The sequence below is a fragment of the Paramisgurnus dabryanus genome, chromosome 16, assembly GCF_030506205.2.
Source record: "Paramisgurnus dabryanus chromosome 16, PD_genome_1.1, whole genome shotgun sequence".
Taxonomy (NCBI): Eukaryota; Metazoa; Chordata; class Actinopteri; order Cypriniformes; family Cobitidae; genus Paramisgurnus; species Paramisgurnus dabryanus.
In genome coordinates this window covers 6,079,056-6,104,881 of record NC_133352.1, presented here as the reverse complement: position 1 = coordinate 6,104,881, position 25,826 = coordinate 6,079,056, and the positions used below count along the sequence as shown (strand labels likewise).

The 25,826-nt window shown below is 35.4% G+C and overlaps 1 protein-coding gene and 1 long non-coding RNA gene across 3 annotated transcripts in view; one reads left to right on the top strand and one right to left on the bottom strand.

Annotated features, from left to right (window-relative positions):
- The window catches only part of frmpd3 (FERM and PDZ domain containing 3), a 200,600-nt gene that overhangs the window by 17,580 nt on the left and 157,194 nt on the right, over positions 1-25,826 (top strand). The window lies entirely within an intron of this gene.
- Positions 15,447-18,490, bottom strand: LOC135749431 (uncharacterized). The gene is made up of 4 exons (XR_012335221.1): positions 18,152-18,490; positions 17,364-17,403; positions 17,090-17,237; positions 15,447-16,369 (listed from the first exon to the last, which is right to left on the bottom strand). It is a non-coding gene; the product is annotated as an uncharacterized lncRNA (long non-coding RNA).

Sequence of the window (25,826 nt, the reverse complement as noted above, 5' to 3'; positions counted from 1 at the left end):
TGTAAAAACGCTGCAGCCTGTGTTTCGTACGAGATGTGCTCATGTAATCTCTTAACACGCCTATTAGCTTATATATAATCCAATCAAATAGTTTTTGCTCAAATCAATATTTGATAATTATGTATTTATTTGTCTATTACGTCAGCTAAATAATATGAATCTCAGTATCGTAATAAACATAAACATGAACATGAGGAGTGTAAAAAGTGAAGGCTTCGGTCTTAAAATACTCTTTATCCTCACATCAGAAAACTCTCTGAAAACTTAATACTTTCTGTTTATTCATAAATTTATTTAATGTGTGGCCATTTCATAAAAGAAGAGCTCAGATGCAAAACCCTCTACAGTCTGACATGTTTTCTTGTAAATAAGCATATTTTAGTAATTTCACTTTAATGGCAATGAAAAGGTTATTCGTCAGAATTTGAAATGTTTTGTTTTCACAGATGTCACTTTTGTAATTTCACTGATATTTAATGGTGCATTGTGTAACGTTTAGAAGGATCTATTGACAGAAATGCAATATCATAATTATATTATCAGTGGTGTATAAAGACCTTACATAATGAACTGTATTGTTTTTATTACCTTAGAATGAGCCTTTTTTATCTACATAACCCGCTCAACGATGCCGCTTAAAATCTACACATTAGACCTATAACAAATCTTTCACGCAAAATCAATGCAGCGCATGCAAATCTCCACTTCTTAAACTGTCACTCTTCACTGTAATAAAAGTAAAATGCTCAAAAATTCTGCCAATTAGGGATGTCAACAATAATCTATTAGGTGATGCATCGCAATGCGCACATGCACGATGCAGCATCGATGCAGCAAAGTGCCATCATCGATTATGTCACTGTTTATTTTTTGGCCTCAATTACTTCCGGGGGCAACTACAACAATCAAGATGGCTGAGGCGGAGAGAGATGACCGCGATAGACGGGTCAATAAAAACGCACCCTTTTCCATGGAAAGCGGACATATGGGCAAATTTCGGATTCTACGAAGTTAATGGAAAAACTAGACTTACGCAGTGTCTAAAATTCTCATCTCAGGTATATAATTGTCATTGTCTTAAAGCTGCTAAGCTTCCGTTTTTGTTGAGAATAGTTGCACTTGACTTAACTCCTTGAAAAATGTTCAGTAATAAGTGGTTACTGTGTGTTGGCATGAATAATTTTATTGCTGGGTGCCCGTTACAAAAGTGTGAGTGACTGCTTGTATTGCCTCATGACTGATGAAAAATTTGCCTTGTTGTGTACAGTAGAATTCTGATGCATCGCAATGCATCATAGAATCGAATGGAATTAAATCGTTACCTGGTGAATCGTAATTAAATCGAATTTTGAGGTCTGTGTCAATGCACAACCCTACTGCCAATATCCTAATATATTTAGTAAACCTACTTAAACTGGTAAAACCTGTGATCTGCATGTGCACTTAGGGAATTAAAAAAATTACTGTGGCATTCAACTGATTCTGGTAACAAACAGGTATTTCTGAATGACCTGAGGCTGGGATTAAGCAGATTTAAGTATTTGAAATAATACACGCCGAGGGAATTTGGTCAATATCATTATCTAATTTTTGACGGAGGTGGTGTTTAGCGGCTTTTGCATCTAAGCACTCTTATGTTGTAATAAGCACAATATATTAAGAATCAATGCTTTGTGTCACAGTTTGGTTAGCAACTTACCGTTAAGAAGACAAAGCTTGACTGACAACATACTGATGCAGGCTAATGTTTAATGTACTGCACAACATTTTTATATCACGAACCCAGTGTTCTGTCGGGACTTTAAAACTTTTATAAACCTAAAGCTTCTGCTTTCCGCTTCTTTTATTTAGCGAGGGTGTAAAGTTGCGCGAGCTTATTAACTCTTTCACCGCCAGCGTTTAAAAAAAAAAGTTGCCAGCCAGCGCCAGCGCTTTTCATGATTTTTACCAGTTTAATGCCTTCCAGAAAATGTTCTTCTTTAAATATATAAACATAGAATATACCAAATGAAAGAACAGACCCTCTGCTTTCACAAAAAAAACGTTTCATCATACCTTTAATGGTTCTTTTGTAATCAGCTTTTGAATATGTGTAGGTTTCTGCAAAAACACCACATTTTGAGCAAAAAGCAGAGATAATTCCATTTTTGTGACGGACTTTTCATAGAGATCCCATTCAGAGCGATCTTTAAAACAGACACGGACATGCAGCCGCTTGCCATAGGGCAATACTTCCGGGTTTAAGTTGCGGAACCTGGTGGATAATAGCGGTATTGCGGAAAGACGGAAAATCTCGTCATTGGCGGGGAAACGTTTTCACTTAATTGACGAGATATCTCGTCAATGGCGGTGAAAGAGTTAAACCAATTGCTTTGAAATGAGCATGTTCAGTAACAACACAAGCAGCTGTACTCCCACAGACTGCGCACCAGTTTAAAACGTGTCCTTTCTCCACCTGGCGTCATTTCTCCCGCTTGGATTTAACAACTCAAGTGGACAAAAGAAACACCAAATGTAAACGGGAATGGGTCTCTCTTGTCCACTTACAGTATAATACAATCGAACAAAGTGCGTCTTAATACCATGTGTAAAAATGTAGTGAAGACACAGCGTGACTGCCACCACCTGAACTGATAGACTGACTGAAGTGAAGGGGGTGGGGGATTGGCTAGTGTCATTACAGTGAGTGGCCTGGGTCACCTTTAGCAACCAATAGAGTGCACTCTGCTGGACAAACAAGTACTTACATCTTTCAAAAGCATTTAATGTGTTCTGTTAGAAACATTCATATCGGCTGCATACTCTATCTGCGGCTTATATGCCGATACAGATATATCTGTGACATGCTCATATCAGCCGATATATTTCGAAAATGTAACTGAATCGAGGATTCAGAGAATTGTGACGCCCCTACTTCATAAAGATTAGTTTAATGAGGAGTGTCATACTCATCTATAGACCTTTCTCACAACTTCCGTATTTATGACCGGAAATACGCAATCGTCGCGGAAATCTACTTCCTCCGCAGTCAAGGCAATGTAAAAAGCCGTATCTGTTCCATAAATTCCCTGTTGAGGGTGAAGTTATACAGAAGTGGATTCAGGCTATCCGGTGAGACTTATAATGTGTCGTTTTAGTTAACAGTTCAGTAACAGTTAGACTCGCTCTCTACTTACCTAGAAATTTATGGACAAATTCTTCATGGAAAAAGTTTTCCTCCATTAGTCGTGTCACATCAGCAAATGTAATATTTGGCAAATCCGTTAACGAAGTTTTGTAGACTCTTTGATCCATTTTAAACTTGCCCGGGTTTATGTTTTTCTAGTGTGTTGACGCTTGACAGGAACTCCGCTTACACGACGATTACGTATTTCCGGTTACTGTGAGAAAGGTCTATAGCGTCAAGAAAGTCAGAACGTGCGGATACCTTCAGCCTAATGGATTCCTTTGCTGGGCCGATCGGTGGCTCTATACAAATACAAGTACTTACATTTTATTGTGGATTCTTATTCTCATTTTATTGTGGATTCTCATCTTCACATCTGTGCTTGTAAAGTTGTGATTCATTGGAGGCCTGGTTAGTTTACTGTCATTTATCACTTAGAAAAATCTTTACTGGGGATTTTTTAATCTTTATGGAGAAAATGAAAGGGGAGAAAGTACCTCTACCAGAAAGACTCGAATCAAAATACTGTATGAATGAAACGTTAATTAATGAGAATGATGTCCTGTGGCACGTTGTGTAAAATATTCAACAACGGATTCTTGTTGGGAGTCATCTAACTCTGCTGGAAAGACGATGGCAAGGACAAGAAGCTTAGAGATAATTTAATTAAATAAACTCACACTAACAAAAACAGGACATCAGGAAGCAGAAAAGATTTCTATAAGAAATAAATGCATGAATGATACAAAAGCACCATTTATTTTATAACTCTGTGTTAATGCACACATACTACTTGTGAAAGGGTCAGCACTGCTTGTGCAAAATATCTGGCCAAACAGAATATCCTTAAAAAAACACTGCAGCTTGCGAGGCACCTGCTTACCTAACAGTAAACCTTAACCACACAAACCAACTGAAACAAAAACTATTTGATTAAAAGCAGCCCTTAACTAAATATTCAACAACAAAAGATAATGAGAAATAAAACGGAAAGAATTTAGCACATAAAAAGCAAACAAATTAATAAACTGAATCAGACTTCTCTGTGCTTAAAATTAGACTTTAATATGTTAGGAAAGCAGCATTATTACCTCAGTTTGCTCAGCTGTAAAGCAGCACTTTATCACTGCACACTGCTACTCAATAGAGAAAGTAATTTTAAAAATACTTTCAAAACACTCCACCAGCATATATATATATATATATATATATATATATATATATATATATATATATATATATATATATATATTTTTTTTTTACTGAATGAATGCACAAAATAAGAACTTGCATATGTTGGTTTGTGAAGATGCAAACCTCGCCGAGAAGCATGAATAAATTCATATCTGAGCAAGTGGATGCTTGCTTTAGCATCTGCCAAGACTGAAAGTGAATGCAAATGCGGCAAAGGCTGACCTTTAAATGGGAAGCTGTGATATGATTGGAGGAAAATGAGTGATGTAACACATAACAAATCTTCTTGATAAAATGAATGCATACACAATTGATAAAGTGAGCACTGTTGCGCTGTCTTTGGGCTGTTAAATTCTTTTTCATTTTCCAATTATTATCACACACTAAATATGATAAGATTGTTATACTCATGTACTCTTTGTTTTAGCTGTGCAGTTCATCAAATTTATCATAAAATATGCATGCATCAATTTTTTTAAGGGGGAACAGTGTGGACAGCTCAAAGAAATGTGTGCATACGCAGACATCAAACGAAAAATTATAGATCTTTCAGTCTTTTCCATGGCACTTACATTACTAACAATTTAAGCACCCCTGCCTTTATGCAAAAACCTCCAAAATAAAAGTGTTGACTAACTTTCATATCAAATACTATTTAATCGGAATAATTACATATCAGCATCATATTTACATCTGAAACGGCATGTTTTGTTTATTTAAGTTTTGTTTAATTACTTGTTTAATTGTGTCACAACAACTATTATCCTATAAAATTAATGTAATTTTAAATCCATAAAGTATATAAAAGAAAATTACATACGCTATAGACACTTGATTGAGTTTAATGTTCAATAATGATAAAAATATGTTTAGATAAGATTATTAGAGGAACGGATTTTTGCATGAAATTTTACCTCAAATATGTTCATGTGTGATTCCGTGCCCCTGTGAACTCTGGCGAACTTTGGGGTTGTACCAAGATAAATCTAGAAATCTCTACTAAAACGTTGAGACGGTCACATTTTAAACCATACATGTTCTACACAGAGGAGGTTAACTGCACGTTACCATAGTAGGGTTTGAAAAATGTTGTGAGCGTTTCCTACTCGTTTTAATTCCTCAGATAGCAAAATGCAGCAACAGCAAAGAGCTTGTGAGCATGCTCCGACGCTGATGACGTCTGTGACTGCGCTGACTGTAGCGCCTGACGCCAGAATAAAGTAATGTAACACATCAAAATAGCAAAAATTTCTGTAAAGTGACAAGAATGACCTTATAGATACTGAGATGTATAGCATTTGTGACAACTTCCCCACATTGAAAAATATATATTGGCCTCTATTAATCAAGACCCTTACTGACAAGATCTTGATTTTAAGATAACATAAAATGTCTTATAGAAACAACTGTAGGCTGAAACTCTAAAAAGCTTTCAGGTCTTTATGAAAAAGACCTTTATGTTCAATGTTATTCAAAGCAGACAACATTGATGATCTTACATGCATGAATCCTTTCAGTAAGTTGATGTAGAAAAGTTTGGAAGTACACAAACTGTCATTAAGACTACACTAATGTAAGTATGTCATTTTATTATGTAATTTATTGACATTTCAAAACACTTTACAAAGACCTTGGGGCTGATGGTCTAATTCTTTTCCTTCTTTAAAAGCTTTTCTGTGTGGGTTGTAAAGGTTTACTCCAGACACAAATAGGCACTCTCATTTTCTCTGCTAATGTCAGCTCTCTCTCTCCTAACGTGAGTCATGCTTCAAAGTTGTAATTTAAGGCTGTAATGTAGCTAAAAGTATTTAAAGTTTCAGTACATGAAACACTGATTGTTCTCTTGAGGAGACATTCCGGCATAGATTTGTTTTCTAGTATTATAAAGTAAATGTATTGTGTTTCCAATGTTATTGATTTTACTTGGAAAAATCAACAAAACTCAACAAATCGTTAAAATTATTTACACATCTTGTTTTACTCTTATATGGTGTTATTTTTTCTGTGGAAAGTTTAAAAAAACATTACATGGCATTTTTTTATACAAGTTTAAGAAGAAGTAAAGCACCATTAAAGCACACTTATGATTCATACATTTTACCATCAGACGTGCTAATATTCTCCAATTATTCTAGGAAACCAAATTTTAGCCATTTATGAATCAAAATCTGAATAATAATGGTGCTGAAATAGTTTTTTTTTTTTTTTCTTTTTAGTAGCTTTAAAGGTATGGCCATTATGAAGATGTTGCATGGAAAAGAGCTACATTAAATTCAAAAACATTCCCTATTGTTTATTCTCTGTTAATACAGATATTTTTTTTTAAATATACTTAAAAGTTAAATCAACTAAAAAAATGTAAGCATGTAAAATTCATTAAACTAAAACATTCAACAAGTGAAATTTACTTAAAATGATCTGCACATGGTGTAAGGACCCATAATCCCTTGTGCCTGAATATTTTGATTATTTAAGCTTTTTTACTGAATAAGAACTGAGAACTGAGATTTTTAACTACCTAAATATTTGTTATAAAATGTCATAAAAGTTTAATATTATTTATGTTGTTTTGTTGTTAATGAGAATTTGGTGAAGTCACGGTCTAGGTGATCGGCGTTTACCTACATGAACCCTGTTCAGCAGATTTTATTGTAGTCCACAGTACTGCCAATTCATGTCAAAAACATTTTTTTTATGTGTATATGTGGAGAATCAAGTTTATTCAATGACTGACTTACAGCCAGTCAGTGATTAATACCATTTATAACACTAAAAGTAATTTAAATGAATTAAAATTTCAGTTGAGATGTTGGACAGAGCAATTGAAATTACAACTTATTTCAAGAAAAATCAACTTAAAGCTGCGTTCAGTAAGATATTTTTGATCATATTTACTGAAACTGACACTATTCTCCAATAAAACAACATAAATTAGACTGTTTAAGAAAAAATCTACGCTTTTACCTCCACCTAGAGCCTGTTATTTGGTTTGCAAAAATCCACCACTCCCGGTCAATCTGGTCCAATCAGTGCAGGCCGGTTCATTAGGTCCAATCAGTGCAGGGCAGTGTAAAATCTGCCTGTCAATCACAGTTCCTGCACGCGCCACAGACCCCCCCCCCCGCGCGCGCGTTACAATATTACGTGCATCTGCCTGAAGTTCACGGGTGTGTTGGATTGAACGCAGCATGATGGTGGGAGAACATTTACTTACAAACTTCCGAAAATTGTAAACATTTGAAATCATCACAATCCTCCAGAGTTGCCTACTGCAGCTTTAAGATAAAGTTTACTAAACTAGAATTTTTAAGTTAACTGTACTCTGATTTTAGTTCACATTACTTATTTTTTACGGAAACAACTTTCCTCCAATTTTTTAAAGTAAATTCAACACTTGAATTTACTAAATTGCTAAATAGCACTAAAAGCTTGTAATCATATAGAACCATTTTAGCACATATAAAGCACCTATGACGAACCATACGGGGTGATATAGCATCTGTAACGTGGAGAGACTGTGGTAGAAGCAAGTGCAGAAGTTTATCAACAAAATCCAGGCAAACAATACAAAAGGCAGACATCCAATAAACAGGCAAAAGGGTCATAACATGGAACAGGTACAAGAACATGAAACTATGGCTGAATCCGAAACCGCATACTGCCATACTATATAGTAGACATAAAGTAGTAGGTGAACGAATAGGATGTCTGAAACCTCATTATCCATAAAATGGTAGGCGAGAATTACCGGCATTTTGGACTATCTCTCGCCTGAATCAGAGGCACGTGTACTAAAGTTTCGTCCGAAACCGCCTACTTACCTACAATATAGGGGAAACAGTAGGTGAACAGAGTAGTATGTCCGAATCCTCAGTATTCATTAAATGAGTAGGCGAGAAATCCCCGGATGCCCTACTGAGTCCGCCCAGATTCTGAAGCAAGCATCGATCGACACTTCTCTATCCCAGCTATCCCATAATGCCACAGGAAAGCAAATCAACCGTCATATTGATCGGACACCAGCCAATCGGGTGATTTCGATACACAGGGCTGTTCCTCAGCACCCTGACTTCACGCACTTCATGCTCAGCTGATTCGTGAAAATAAAGCTGCAGAATTGTCACAGCTGTGTTGAGATGGCAGTAAATATGTGATAGTTTGTTAGAAAAATACATTTGAATAAAGTTTTGTTTCATATGGTATTCATTTATTGTGATGGTTTTATTCATTCATATTTTTTTATTCATGGATCCTGTTGTATTAAGTAAATAAAAGAGCATCATTGCTTCACTAAGATGTATATAATCACATGGCCTGCATTTGTCCAGTTTGTATTCAAGCACAGCTGTCATCTGACAATACATATTAAATTACAGTCTACTTGTTTTACTCATTTTTGTCCACTAAAAAATAATGTGTAATATAATATTGTGCATAACTTTTGGGGTGGGCAAGCAATGTAATTCTGGGGTATGATATCTTAGAGAGATCTTAATTATGAATTATGACCGTACAAGGTAGAGTTGTCAAGTTACTGATGCAATCAGGTGTTAGTGCACCTGTCCCTGGACAGGACAGTGGTAAGCTGGCAAAACTTAGCTATGTAAATGAGCAAATGGCAAGGTTAAATACACACAGAAAAGGAAGTGAGGGCAGAAGAAGTAAGTGAGTGTCCATAGTCTGTTGGTGGAGAGGGTGCCACCTGGTGGTGGGATGAATGGTATCCTACCATTCATTATAGTACCAATATAGCACCACATTTGGTTCTACCTAGCACAATATGGCACAGGCGCTACACAGGTGCTCCATAGGTGCTATATGGCACTTTAAATGGTTCCCCTTTGATTACTAGCCAGTGAACCAATTTTAGTGCATTTTTTTAGAGTGAACGTGTCCCCACTGAGATGTTCACTTATTAAAAGACTAAACATGTGTTACTGTCCTCATTTCAACAGAACGTGTAAGCATACAGTATTACTATAAAACATTTCTGTAGAAAAGACAGTATCACTGAAAGCTGTTTTCCAGTAACTTACTGTAGCTGTAAATTGATGTTATTTATTGGCAACAGTTTGTTCAAGGTTAAATAAACATTAAACATGAAAAATTCTTCTTCTATTTACGGAATAAAACTAAAATAACAGCCTCATGCAAAGCATTCTGAGAAACAAAATCTGATGTTGATGAAAATCAAATGTTGATGGGGATTTCTGTTTCTCAGAATGCATTGCATGAGTCTGTTATTTTAGTTTTATTCTGTAAAGATAAAGACTTTTTCATGTTTAATGTTCATTTAACTTTGAACAGACTGTTGTCAGTAAGTAACATACATTTAAATCTACAGTAAGTTACTGGCAAACAGCTGCATAACTACAGCAAATTAGTCAACCCGCATCTGCAATCTTCACCTCACATAGAAACATGAATAACCTTTTGAGCGTGCCTGGAAATGTTCATTCAGCATATCTCGTGTAAATTAAGAAGTCCTTTCATCTGGAAACATCCCAAAGCACTGGGCCAAACTCACTGTAAATACTTGACAGTTGTCATTGACAGATGGCAGGCAAGTTTCACACATGCAGACTGAGCTGTTAAAATGAGACATCCTGAGCATGCAGATCCATAAAGCTTCAATTAAATGGAAATGCATGCGCCCTACATCATGCGCACCCATATATCATAAAGTGTACTTTATGCAATGTCATGCATTCACTCCTAAAGAAGGGAATTTTATATTTTGAGAAAGGTCGGTGCGATCAGTCATGTCACTCTTAGAGTTAGCCGCGCCGCAGTCCACACGCGGAGGTTTTTAGTATTTATGAGCAGATGTCTAGTTTGGATGGGGAACATCAGGTTTACGACTGAACGTTTTTAACAACAGCACTTCATCTTATGGCACGAACATATGATTCAGTTTCCTTGGATCAGTGATTTTAAACTTACTCCTGCATGGACTAGATGGTGCTCACGTTCCTACTATCTGTTATAGTGTCGTAATTTGCTATAGTGTCATTATCCTAATTGCTGTACTCAGCTAAATGAAGGGCCAATGGAAAATGGTGCTTGCATGCTCGGAGCAGAGCGTGTGCCCACTGGAATACATGAACTTTATCAGCAGTTCTGTTTTTAGCCCCAAAAATCTCTATTAGTCAGTTCTCAAAATCGTGAATTGAATTTTTACACAGCTTATTTCCCCACAGCAGATTCAATGACAGCAACTGGACTGGACAGTAGGATTGTATTTGAATGAAGTAGACCACCTGAAACCAAATGGAATATCAAACATAATGACTGTTTTTAAACATGTTTCCTGAACCCCTGTACTACCTCATACTAAACTCCCACCATTAGTTTATGCAGTATTGCAGTTGGGCAGGTCAACCATGATTTGCCAGCTAATCTGTACATTGTGATTGGTCTGAATACCTCTGACGTCAGCCGGAAATGATGCTTCTTACCATGTTTGAAAGATTCGCTCACAATTCATTTCTAACAGGAGTTAACTTACAGACTGAGTCCGAAGTGGGAATTATGATAATGTCGGTCTTCACTACATCACCAATCCAAGGGAAGTAAACTGTTGCCTATAATCCATGTGTTTGCTGTAGTCCAAGAAAATAGATTTACATTGGAAACAATAACTTGCGTCATAGTTTACTTTGGGATTTGTACCTTATAACATTACGCAGTGTCTGCAGATTTGTCGGCTGCACATCCAGGGCACGAAGCTCCCATTCCACCACATCCCAAAGATGCTCCATTGGGTTGAGATCTGGTGACTGTGGAGGCCATTTTAGTACAGTGAACTCATTGTCATGTTCAAGAAACCAGAGATGATTTGGGCTTTATGACATGGCACGTTCTCCTGCTGGAAGTATCCATCAGAGGATGGGTACACTGTGGTCATAAAGGGATGAACATGGTCAATGCTCAATTGGTACTAATGGGCCCAAAGTGTGCCAAGAAAATATCCCCCACACCATTACACCACCACCACCGGCCTGAACCATTGATACAAGGCAGGATGGATCCATGCTTTCATGTTGTTGACGCCAAATTCTGACTCTACCATCTGAATGTCGCAGCAGAAATCAAGACTCATCAGACCAGGCAACGTTTTTCCAACTTCTACTGTCCAATTTTGGTGAGCCTGTGCAAATTTTAGCCTCAGTTTCCTGTTCTTAGCTGTCAGGAGTGGCACCCGGTGTGTTCTTCTACTGCTTTAGCCCATCCGCCTCAAGGTTCGGCGTGTTGTGTGTTCAGAGATGCTCTTCTGCATACCCCGGTTGTAACAAGTGGTTATTTGAGTTACTGTTGCCTTTCTATCAGCTCAAACCAGTCTGGCCATTCTCTACTTAAAACACATTTCTTCCCCATTCTGACGCTCGGTTTGAACTTCAGCAGATCGTCTTGACCATGTCTACATGCCTAAATGCATTGAGTTGCTGCCATGTGATTGGCTGATTAGAAATTTGCATTAATGCGCAGTTGGACAGGTGTACCTAATAAAGTGGCCGGTGAGTGTATATATATATATATATATATATATATATATATATATATATATATATATATATATATATATATATATATATATATATATATATATGCAAAGATATCTTTGCATCCCGGTGTTGCTACAAGTGCACCTTAGAGGAGAGAGCGGTCAGCTATTGTGGTTGATATTTGGAGGCGAGACCTTGAACGAAACAAATGAAACACCGATTTTTCAGTCCAGACAGTGGACACGGCAACAGCATTTAAGAATCCTGCCTGTTTTTCCAAGATGTTGATAATTTATTTTTTTTACTATTTATTATTATTAATTTATTTAATATTTGGTTGGGTTAATAACAAATGTTTCTGTGGTGTGACAAAATATGAACACATTTAATATCGGACTTCACACGGACATTACATTTACATACAATTTATTCTATTATTTTTCTGACATGGTCATCTCTTTTGTTTTATTATTTGCATGCAAGTGTACATCTTTCAATAATAAGCAGCGGTAGTAATTGTGGCAAGGCAGGTTTTTGAATTTTCTTTGGAAACTTAATTAGAAAATTTCCATGTGTAAGAACAAATGGAAACAGTGATCAACAGTAATTTTGTGGGTGTAATCTGATTTGCATAATTCCTTTAATGAATCAGTACAATGCATGCAAATGGAATTGATTCTAGGTAAATTATTGTTATACTGTTTTGGTACAAACATCTGACTCAATGCACAATACGTTCATATGCAAAAAATCAGTTCATTAATGCTCATGAAGTTCAAATATTCAAAGTGAGTTGAGTGTTAATCTCAAATGTTAGTTACTAATTAAATACATTTGTAGCAAAACTGTGTGTCTTAAACCCATATATTTTCTAATATAATTTTAAATATATTTCAATATAATATATTCCAAAAAATATATTTGCTATTATGTTTACAAAAATGTATTTTCACCACTATACTTTTGGCCATTTTTTGTATATTTTGAAATATATTTTAAAAATATATATATTTTAAATGTAGCATTGCAGTTTGAAAGAAAAACATTGTATGTTGCAAACCTGTAAACATAACGGGTTTAAAAAAAGTGTTAAAAATGTAAACTGCAAAAATGAACTTTTTCATACATATATTACAAACATTTATATTTTGGACAACAATATACTTTTTTGCCATGTGGGTTGTAAAATTAGAAATGTATTTCTTGCCCCTGACATACATTTTGAAATATATGTTAAAATATGAAGGTTAAAACTAAATATAATTTCATATACAAAAACATATTTAATTAAGTAGCCTATTACTTTCTACAAAATGTATTTAGCATACCTATTTTTGCCCAGAGAAATGGATTTGTTTGCTGAGACAAAGACAAGATGAATATGTAACACAACCTAAGCCATAGAGTGTACAGCAGCAGTGATGCAGACACGGTTGGATTAAGAGAGTCTGCTGGAGGCAGTATTGATAGTTAGGGTAATGGTTCTGTAAGACTTCGCACTATTATCTATCAATGGAATCAAAGGGCTCTGGATGTACAGAAGTCCGAGGACTTTTCAGCCCTACAGTCAGTATGTCTTTGGCCTAACGCCCCACAATTTATCCCTAAAAGCGAGCATGTTTAATATATGTGACACCTAATTACATTCACAGCAGATTGCCAATTAACCTGAGCCTCTGGTGAACCTGCAGGCTGAAGACAAGATTCATTTCACTGATGAATATCACTGGCAATTATTTGAATCCACAAAAGAAATTGTGCATTACTAAGTTGAGACTATCTGCTATTTCCTGGATTCATCTACAACTTGATGTGTTTTTAATGACAGCCACACAGGACTACAGAAGAATTTGGCAATATCATTTTAAAAACCTCCTCAAATATACTGTCTTTGACAGATGATGCTTCTGCAGAGTGAAAGTTCTCCTCCAACTATAAATATAGAAGTTAAAATGCATTTCAGTCTAGTTTAATTAGGCATTTTATCATTTCAAACATGCAATACAACTATAAGCACTGTGGTATAGTCATTATTTTTTTATATTAATTAACAAAGGACAAAGCATGGAATGTTAAAGCTTCAAGTTGCAGGTATTTATATTACTTTCTAGTGCCTCTATTTAGAGAGAAAAGTACTCACCAACTAGGCTTTGTGTCTAACAAACTACAAAGTACTGTATACTGGCAAGTAACCTCGAAAACTTTTCTTAATGTATATGTGATTCTGATATATCAAGATCAAGTCATCAAACAATAATGGTGTGCCGGGTGTGGCCCTTTATACAGTAAGGGACAAAAATAATCATACAATATAGGAAAACCTGACTTTTGCTGTTTTTTGGGCAAACCCAAACTTTCCTTGTAATTTACAGTAATGACATTTTTAATGACAATTTTTCACTGGCCACACCGCATAAAGCACTGCGTACTGTTACATTATGCCTTTTATTTCTCAACTGTTTGCAATCACTTATTATCACTCACGTATTATAGCTTACTTGTCAGTGCTGACATTTTGACATATTTTTGTGTGAATTTGTCAGTTTAACTCTTTCCCCGCCACTGAGGAGTTATCTCGTCAATTAAGAGAAAACATTTCTCTGCCAATTTTTTTTTACGGTAATCTGTCATTTATAACAAAACTGAAGCAAAAACTAATTTAACAACATTTTAAACTCTTTGTTTGTTTTGATTATCATTCTGTATCTGATCTCTAAAAAAATGTCTTTACAAAAATGCAATTATATCAGCTTTTTGCTCAATTTTTTTTATTTTTGAAGAAACGTATACGTCAAAATCACAAAAAAATGCTGGTGGGCAACTTAAAAAAAAATGGGCTGGCAGGGAATTAATTAAGTGCACAAAGACGTAAACAAGAATTAATTGCACTTTATCTGAGCTGTGGCTTTCTGGGTATTATGAAATACTGTGCATCCACACAAAACTTTTCACACAACACATGTACTCCTTCTCATTAAATTGGCAAGGCTTAAACAGCTTAAACAGGTCACGGCAACGGACCATCGGGCAGTTCTCACTGTTTCTGTGATTTTTATGTTAAATAATGAGGTCTGTATGAGTAGTTGCTTTTAACTTTAATCAACATCAGATTGAAATCTTTTTAAATGACGTAGAGCACTGAAAAAAAAAATCCTTTCAATTTACGTAATTTTAATGTGTACATCGGTCCCACATAATCCGATTGTGTTAAACCAACATAATTTTCCTCATTTAATTTTTATGTGTCAGACCAAAACATTTTAATTGTTTCAAGTAGTCTAATATAAATATGTTGACTCAAAGTGCTATTTCTCTTTACTATAACACATTTATTTTGTAATGTTTAAGTAATTTTATTATGTAAGGGGACTAGATTTTCATCTGTAATTCCAACATGCTTTTTTAATGCTTATATTATGGGATTATGTAACTCTAAAGCAATTTCATTATGTTTCTGGCACCAGAATAATCATCCATAATTATCCAAATGTTATTTATTTCTTTTTTAAATACAAAATACATTTGCATTGGCATAAAAAGCAAACAGTTTTAAACAAAAGTTTAGTGATATTGAGGCAAACCACTGCTTTCAGATCATCAATTCATTTAAATCACTACACATTAATTCAACAACAGTCAATAACTATTACAACAATTAGCACATGCAGTACATACAAAGGGGCAATTTCCCAAACAGGTTGTAGATTAATCCATGACTAGGCCCTAGTTATATTAGGATATTTTTTTACAAAAAAAAGTTTACAAACAAACCTACCTTACAAAAACAACACTGGAGTACATCTTGAGACAAAACAATGGCACTGATATATGTCAAGATATGTCAGTGCAATATGTTTTCAAATTAAGGCATTGCAAAAGTCTGGGACTAGAAAAAGCCCCATCTGTAAAACTGACCCAAATGTTTAAAATAGTTACTATCACAGTAGATTTAGAAGTGCTAAAGCACAAACACTGCATTCCAAAGAGACATGCAAAACAGTAAGTACTATTATTTTTTAAATGGATTTACAAACTGGAATATATCAATCCTTCAGAAAGTCAGAGCTAAAGCATTTGTATAAACTGTTAATCAAAGATTCAACAAAAACAAAATACAACAACCATTTCCAAAATCAACTCTGAGCAGCAAACGGTTAATGTTTTAATAAGAAAAAACACTTAAAACAGATAAATAGAAAGAACATAAATGAGCAGCACAGTCTTTCTGATCCTTTCACTGAAAGAAACGGTTCGTTAAAGTTACGCTCAATGCAGTTCCATTAAAATCTTTTGGATTTCTTCAAAAATAAAGCAGAGATCAGGATAGCTCAGGTTTAAGGCATACATCAGCTCAAACAACATGGCACGATGTTGCAACACCTTCATGCCTTCCAGGACTATACAAAGATCCTCTTCTTCATCACAAGAAGCATGTTGCTTGAGAGCACAAATCCCAACAGTGGTGTCTTCAAATGACCACACTGTTGCTGACTTCATCCATGCCCTGTACAAAACAGACAAATGTAGTTAAAGAAACAGAAAAAAAGTTACTGTTACAATAAAAGTGTCATTGGAAATTAGTACAATGCAAACAAATATAAATGTAAGTATACAGACCCATGTGCATTGCCACAGCATATTACAATTGGTTACAAATATATGGGTTACAAAGCAAGGCAGCTGCACTGTCCACTGCTCCGGGTGTGTGTGCGCGTTTACTAGACTGGAATGAGTTAAATAAAGAGGCCACATTTCGAGTGTGTGCTACCATACCTGACAATCACAGCAAAAGTGAATTCTCTCATTTTCTCACTGTCATGTTGTTATAAACCTGTATAAATGTCTTTGTTCTGATGAACACGAAGGAAGACATTTATTTTGAGGAATGTTTGCAACCAAACTGTTCATGAGCCCCATTCACTTCCATAGTATTATATTTCCCCACTATGGAAGTGAATGGGGCATATGATTGGTTTGGGAACAAACATTCCTCAAAATATCTTCCTTAGTGTTCATCAGAACAAAGACATTTATAAAGGTTTGTAACAACATGATAGGGAGTAAGTGATGAGAATTTTTATTTTTGGGTGAACTACCCCTTTAAATCTTCCCAGGTGGTTTAATGACCCGTGTGCCAAAAGATGTTGTAACTAAAACATACTACATTTTCTGTACTTCCAACAATGTTTACACATTTTTATGTCTATGAATCTATATTACTTACTTCTGTCATTTGATCATTCATTGTTTGAAGTCTTTTTGCTAGCTGTCCTCCTTTCTGATAGAAGAGTTTCGTCAGGTTTTTGGATTGGAGGTCCAGGTGACACGCAGGAACATAAGACAGTAGTGATTCTTTTAAATTCAGCATTTATCTGAAAACAAATTAACCAACCATTGTATATTTGAGTACTGCGAGTCAAAGAATAATACATGTATATTAGTTACAAAAATAAGATTTAGCTCCTAACAGCAGTAAAACAGTGATAGAAATGACTTACCAATGCTTTTGAGTGTGTAGCGCATGCAAGGATGATGGACCTATAAGAGGAAATATTCAGAGGTGAAATCAACACATAACCTCAAATGATTAAGGTCACACATACACAGAGCAATAATGAAATAAGTATTATATCTGTCATAGGACGCAATTTTGGACAAAATGAGATCTTAAAACAAGGTGCTCTTCTGAAAACGTCAGCTTTAAGGTGTGGCCACTTCAAAGCGATTTTTTTTTTCAGTTAATATACCAGACGTCACGCGAGACATTTAAAAAAAGCTTTTTCTAATTGAATCAAGTGTTGCTCGTGGCATAGTGAAGTCACAAATAACTGACGCGGTTCTGTTCCTCTGATTAAGCAGACAGTTTGTTTCATACAATGTCATTATTAATGTAGTCAATTGATATCATCTGGTAAATTACTTACATGGATAACGTTACTCTGGACAGAATAACGTTTGGTTAGCGTTTTATTTGTCCTGAACCGTTTCCATAGAACAACTGAGTAAAAAGTGCCTCAAAAGTCAACTGAAATTTGACAGTTTTCAACTCGGATAAAACTACCAAACGTGAAATAACGTTATACAGCTGACATTTTTAAAACGCTGTTTTTCTTTATGAGCCTTACACTTACTGACTGACTGACTGTAACGTTAACTTACTCCACCAACATCCTCCAAACTCATTTTTACAACAAGTCATTGCAATGGCTACATATTGTAAAAAAACTGTCTATCTAGTGAAGATGTATCACGTATAAAGTGAACATAAATAAATAATAGAACTTACTTTAATAACGTGGTGTCCGTCTGAGAGAGTTCTTCTGACTGACTGCTGCTGAGTCTTCATTTTGGCGCCCAAAACAAACGATGTTTATTCTTCCTTTATGGCGATTGACGTCCTTTTTATTGAGCGTTACTGCCACCTTCTGCTCAGGAGGTGCCATTTTGTGTGCAAACTCAATTTTATTGCTTTAAGTATTCAATTCAATCAATTTTAATCAATGTGAGAATAATGTGTTCATTTTACATTCAAACAAAACATTTTCATCATAATCAATTAAATTATGTTTACACAAGGAATATAAATATTTTGTGTTGCATATACATGTTTATTTTATTTAAATTCAAAGACCCACCAAGTCCATTTTTTTCAGTGAGTAAGATTAAAATTAGAAACTGACACTGAAAAAAAATCAGGTTCCACATGATTGAATCAAGAAAGTAAGAATTTTAAAATGATTTTTTTTTTAACTTGATGGATCTACATAATTCAATTATGGCACTGATTCAACATGATTGAATCAAGTTCTCTTAAAATGAAATCAGTGTTAATTAATGTTCATTTTATTTTAAGATAATTTAATCATGTGGAACCGGTGTCCACAATTGTACAAGCAAAGAGTGTCGTTGACTGAGGAAGTTTTCAGTACCAAGCAGCTTTTCAGAGATGGCTGTACAAGTCAGTTGGAATAAATAAAGTGCAGATCCGCTGTTCTGTCTAAGGATGTCAGGTCCAACCGTTCTCAAATGCCATAGGGAAATAACAAGAAAAACATGCACTCATATCATAATGCAAAAATACCAAAATCCTATTTTTTTGAACATTCGAGATGACCAGACATGGACTCTTTTTTTGGATTTTTTACAAATTATTAATATATTGCTGTCTGTGATTCTGTGACCTTGGCGACTGCAGCACTGTGAGATTATACATTTTTGAAAAAAAAAATAGTGCTCATAAATGGCTGTTTGTAGGGCTGCACGATAAATCACATGTGATTGTCATGCTCATCTCGTCAGTAAAGCCGGCTCCTTAATTTGTAATAAATCGGCATCAGCGACTTTCAGATGGAGTGGCATTTACTACACAGAGCCGTAGTTCACTCACAAACGAGAAAATATTGCATTCATAATCACGGATGAATCGCCTGCCATTATGAATGTGATATTTCCCCGCTTGTCAGTGAACTACGGCTCTGTGTGGTAAATGCCCCTCCATTTCAAAGCAGCTGATGGCGATTTACTACTAATCAAGAAACCGGCTTTACTGACGAGATGCGCATGACAATCGCATGCGATTAATAGTGCAGCCCTAACTGTTTATATAATATCCTCTGCCTAGCTCACCGTCTAACCCACGAAAATATACCATGGTTTTATTATGGTAAAAGTGTAGTAATCATGTTATTTTTTATATTGATTACTATCAGCAAAACCATTACTACACTAACCATGTTGTTTTCGTTTTAACTGTAGTAAAACCATGGTTAATTTTCATAAGGGAAATTACACCTAAGTTTCAATTGTCTTTTGTTTTTTGCCCCACAAGAATCTTATCGGAGCTGCGGGAATGCAGACATCTACAAAGGGTCATGGCACTGGCATTCATAGTAAAAGAAAAGAAATGTGAGGGTGTTGTGCTTATTATCAGTTTTTTCCATTTTTGATTTGAGCACAAAAATAAAATTTTGAAAAACAAGTCGTTTTCCCAGTTTTTGGAAACAAATATTGAATAAACTTTAAAATTCTTAAATTATTGAAAGAAATAATTTCAATTGGAAAAACTAATGAAGGAATGATACACAGATTCTGAAACCACGGCCACTCCCAGGAATGCTGCTCTCTTTCTCTCTCAACTTTCAAAACAGATACGAACTGAATGTATGCTCACATATGTTGGAGGTGGGGCCATGCTCCCTTTAACCCTGTCCAAATAATCTTAAAAACAAAAATGAGGAAACACTATTGAACGGTGCAACTCCACATTTCAGTACTACTATACATAGTTCACACTCTTTGTAACATGATTTAGCAATACTTTACTAACTTTTATAATGTGTTTAGAAACTATTGTCAGAAATATACCCGGTCTTTAAATTAGTTAAACACACCGTTTTCTTTCAAATGGCTCTTGTTATAGTTTAATGTCATAAGCCAACGGTCTGCGCTTTAAGGCAAAGAAATGTGGTCTTGTTTTACTTTCAGATGAATCTTGTTAGCCCTTGTGTTTAAAGCCCGAAAGTTTTCAAAGGCTCTGTCTAGCTTTGTTTGTGTCAACCTGCTGTCAGTGATTCTCATGTTTATCAAGTCAAGTCCAGTCTATGTTCATATTTTGTATATATTTTGCTCTAATGAAGTGCACTTGAGTTTAGCCTTACTCGCCTACAGGGGATTCGGTGTCAAAAATAGACATGGCAAATCAAATATGGTAGCCAATTAAACTGAACCGCGAGTAGTTTGTGAATGAGAAGTAAGGTTTTGCTTTCAAGCATACCAGATGCTAAATTGGAGTGACTTTGTTTAGGGAATTGGCACTGTGTTTTAGTCTCATGTATCATGTTGATGAGAATCCTGGAAAGCCACAAGAGGTTTCACACGTGTATTCAATTCTTCATAAAATCTCACAAACTTATTGCCTGCATTCAACCGAAGACATTGCGAAAGCCTAACAGACATGTTTGCAAATATCCCAAAAAAGATTAAAAGATTAGCTTCACCGCACAATCCAAATATTGCCATCTGAGCCGATGAAAGCATTTGTTCACTGTATTCCCCAAACTAGACAAACACATATCACTGACATTTGCTGTCTGGAAGCCACAATGAGCGATGTTCAATGCTCACCAAATGTTTTATTCATTGGACCAAGAAGTTTGATCCAATTAGGCATCCAAACACCTCTCACATACAATGGGTCTTAGCCCCATGTTCTTAGCGCAGTCTAACCGAGTGCTGCAAAGATTTTAAGCTTCGTCCTGTCAACTCTAACTGCGGCTACATACGTTCAGGATAACGCTGGGTAACACTGGGCCGGCGTTGGTAATGAGCTGCTGGTGTGAGGTGTTCAGGGATCCATTTCAGAACACCCACTCCCTGATTTCATTAGCAAGTCAACAGAGTACCTCCACAGATCGATGCCTAAAAAAGCGCATAGGCTGTAACTGATGAAGAGATTTATGCAATATGAGAGCATAATGTTGATCCCTCACTGTGTAATTAATGCAAGTGCTGCAGGGGCACAGCTCATGTGGACTGCACATTTTTCTCCACCTGTTAAAGTCAAGAATAGAATTTCAATATTACCCTGACCACCTCGGCCCTGTTTATACCTGCTGTTAACACCAATGACAGAGACAGACTGCATCTTGTATTAAAATGTCTGAAAATCTGATGGTACTTTGTCTCTGATTTGTTGATTGCACACAGGCATCGTAATACTGTGCCATTCGAGTCATTCATTATCATTAAATGATCATTCACGAGTCAATTCTTACTTTCAATTTCCAACAAATTGTCACTAGGTACCATCTGAACATTTTAGTGACTCATGGCTATAAACTTATGTGGATGATGTAAGCGATAGCAATGGCAACAGAGACTTTTCTGTCCAAACTGACATTAGCATATCATCATCCAGAGATGCTGTAAACCAGCTGCTGTGTTTTGTTTGCGTTTTTAAGCTGTGTGCTGTAGTTGATTGAATTGTATTGGTTACTTCTATACTTCTAGTGATTGTGGTGAAGAGAGACAGACTGTTGAACAAGTCATCTTTTATGACTAGCAGAGCCATATCTAGTGTTCATGTCGCTCAGTTGGCATTGTGTTATCAGTGTAAAAGGTGCCGGGTTCGAACGCTAGGAAATGATGAACATGATGAAATAAAGATACCCTGCACTGCATTCTAAGTTGTTTTTGACCATTTTGCCAAAAATAATTCTTATGTGGCATTGTGAAACATCTTTAAATTTAAAGTGTTTGCCAAATGAATAAATGTAGAGAGTAGAATATCAAAAAGAATAAAGTGCCAACTTGAGCACAGTTGAGCTCCGAGTGCAGGTGGAGATGTATACATGTTCCCACCTCGTGGACCTTTATTTACGGTCACATGAAAACTTTTACTTATGCTCAAAAAGGAGTTAAGTGAAAAATTATCGACTGTAGACGGTTTCATCCGATGCATGTGCGGTGACGCGATTATACGTCTGGTCGAAACTTTACTTCCGGATTCAGTTTTTTTAATGGTCAAAATAGTTGCTAAACTGAACTCTTGAACAAAAAACTTGCCGAAAATAACAAAGCCGCTTGTTTATGTTGTTATTGCTGAAATCATTTATAGTGGGACTTTAAAATTAAAGATGTTTCACAATGCCACAGAAGAACAATTTTTTGCAAAATGGTTCTCTGAGGAAACAAAACCACCTCTATTTTTAAGAGCGTGTACTGCTGTCCATGCATTTTTTTTCTCAGTGGACTTAAATGAAAAGTCTGTCACACACACACACACACACACACACACACACAGAGCCGAACACTTTCAGTTGAAGTGAATGTTGCGCTCTTTTTTTTGTTCCTACTTTAGCAGACACCCAGAAGAGCCTTCAGCAACAGCACAGCAATTAACCAGAAACTACTGACAACACAGCTGTAAGTGTGATCACAGCATTTGTTTCCTATAATAATAATAATAATAGGTGTATGTTAAAATTATTGTTTCAGGTTAAACAAATGTTAAATGTGTACTATATTTAGTTTGTTTGGATTTTCCAGAGCACATTTTTAACTACATATTAAGAAGAAGTGCATATGTATACAAGCGCAGTTATCGTCAATAGAGGTCGACCGATATGGGTCTTTTTATGGCCAATGCCCATATTATATTAGGTTTATATATGAGGCCGATATAACATAATAAATATGAGACAAACAGAAAATTGGAAAACTATTATATTACATTAGTTGCATAAGTTACATCAGTGGCGCATAACTTTTTTAAATATACCCTTTTAAAGTACTTAAAACATATTTACAAGACATAATTAATGTGGATCTGACATCTCACGGTACTGTTTGAATAAGTGTTTTAAACTAGTGTGGTGTTGTGTGTGACACAACATAACGTCATGTTATAAAGTGAATTGGTCATTTTAATGTCTTTCAGACTTTGGCTTTACATTGAGTGACACACACAGTGTATAATTTATATATCGGCTCTACAATATACTTTACTACAGGTATCACTAATAGTCAACAATCAGTGCTTATTACTAATGGAAGACATTCTTTTAGGAATTGTTTGCTTACTTGCTTTTTTATAATAACTAAAAACATATACAGACAGTACTGTTGTACAGACATAAAATAAAGCATACTTTACTGTAGTAAAGTATCATATCATAATTGCCCATTTTCCCACTGTACTGTATGTCATAAAATTACATCTGTACCAGTGAAACGTGTTGGGATGTAGATAATTACAGACCAATATTATAAAATCGTGAAACGTGAAAGCAAAAGTATTTATCATTCTGTCAAGTTCATATTCATTCATTAAACAGATAGTTCGCCCCAAAATGTTGTCATCATTTACTCACTATCATGTTTTATTTATTTATGTATTTTTATTGCATTTTCACTGAACATTACATAAAAGAAAGCATACAATATGACATAACATATAACAGACATATAACAGACCTTACTAAATTAATATACATATCTTACACAGAAAAAAAGAATAATTCTTAAAAAAAGAATAATATTCACTTTCATAAGCCACAAGATCCAGACAATCATAAATTAGTTAAGATTTTTCCCATTATAAGAGATGTTTTTATCTTTTTTTTTATTTTTAACATTTGTTTTGAGAGATTTATAGAAGATTTTTAAATCTATACATAAAAAAATTGAAGGCGGGTTTTATTGACTATTTTAGATTTATGTAAATTAAATATCCCTAATAAAATCATCAATTTTAGTGATCAACATCAGAGGAGCCAGAGCTTCATTCCAGAAACACTCTCATGTTGTTACAAACCTGTATAAAAGTCTTTATTTTGATAACACGAAGGAAGATATTTTGAAGAATGTTTGTATTCAAACTCATCATGAGCCACATTCACTTCCATAGTAGGAAAATATAATACTATGGAAGTGAATAGGGCTCATGAAAGGTTGCACACATTTTTTTAAAAAGCTTCATGTTCATCAGAAAAAAGAAATGTATACAGGTTTGTAACAATAGTAAATAATGACAGAATTTAAATTTTTGAGTGAACTATCCCTTTAATAACATGCAGTATCATACAGTATCTTTCCATGTGCTTTCAACATGAAAGGCAATCAATGTATTTTATCAATCCAAATGCTAGTTTAGCTTGACCCTGTACCATTTGGATTCCTGCACTCTTTATATTTTATTTGTTTTGAATAATCAAATAATGAATCAGACTTCAAAGCCGTGCATGACAACATCCAACATCTGTGTATAAAGAGGCTGTTTTGTGGGTTTGAAACATCAGAGGCAGGATTAATCTTTTTTCCCCGAACCTCTTATCACTGATAGCTAATTGTGTCTCCCACCTGGTGTTGCGTGTCTTCCCTTGGTACATCAGCCTGCATGTTCATTACAGATACAAACTGTTGGTCATCAGCAATGGGACATTGAGAGCAAAGCAACAATACAGGTTTACAGGCAGGCAACATCTGTAATATTAAAGCAACACTAAAGACTTATTGCTCTTTGCTCCCCTTACATGTTAGAAGCGTTATTGTTCTTTACCACTGTCGTAAATACTGCAGCATAGCTGGCTCTGATTGGATTGTAGGTCTGCCGTAAAGCAAGTTTTTGTAGTTTTCACTCGAACTACAGGACCACTACCCGACGGTTGGAAACTTCTTTAGTGCGGTTTTGGCCGATAGAAGGCTGCAAAGCGAATGTGAAACTGCCGTTCACCCTGTTTTGAGTGGATGAACCACTGAAACTTTTTTGGAAACGTTATTTTAAGGTAAAAAAAACTCTTTGGTGTTGCTTTAATATGCAGTGTTTGTAGTAGGACCGTGTGGTGTCTCACAACAGTCACAGGTGTAAATCAGCCTTCACAATGTAACTCATAGAAAAAAATTGATTTATTTATTATTATATTTTGTTTTAAATCAGCTGTTGAAGCTGTTTATGCACTAATGTTCACCTCAGTTGCATGTGGTTTCACTGTAAATGTAGCATAAAATGATTCAAATGGCCATACCTTCTACCCCATTATATGATAGAACATAAATTGTCATTTTTCAATATTATGCTTCTGTTTTACTTCAAAATTAGGGAGTCCATGGTATTTAATAAAGTAAAACATGTATTTATATCAGTATTTTACCACATTATTCAAGAAAAATGCTACTTAGGGCTGTGCATTATTTTAATTTTACCACAACTCAAGAGGGGCTGAACATCACTTACACGTGGTAAAAGTTATATAACACACAGCCTTGAGCAGCTTATTGCTTTTATAAAATGGCGGCAACAGCAATATGATAAAAGGCACCACAGGGCCATGTTGACCACAACCTATATAACCTTCACAGATTTTATAGCCCTGCAAGGTTTATGAAGGCGGGAGAGGAACAAAATGTGACGTTAAAGAAAACCGCTGAGGAAGCAAATAAAGGAAAATAAACTCCCTCCTTCA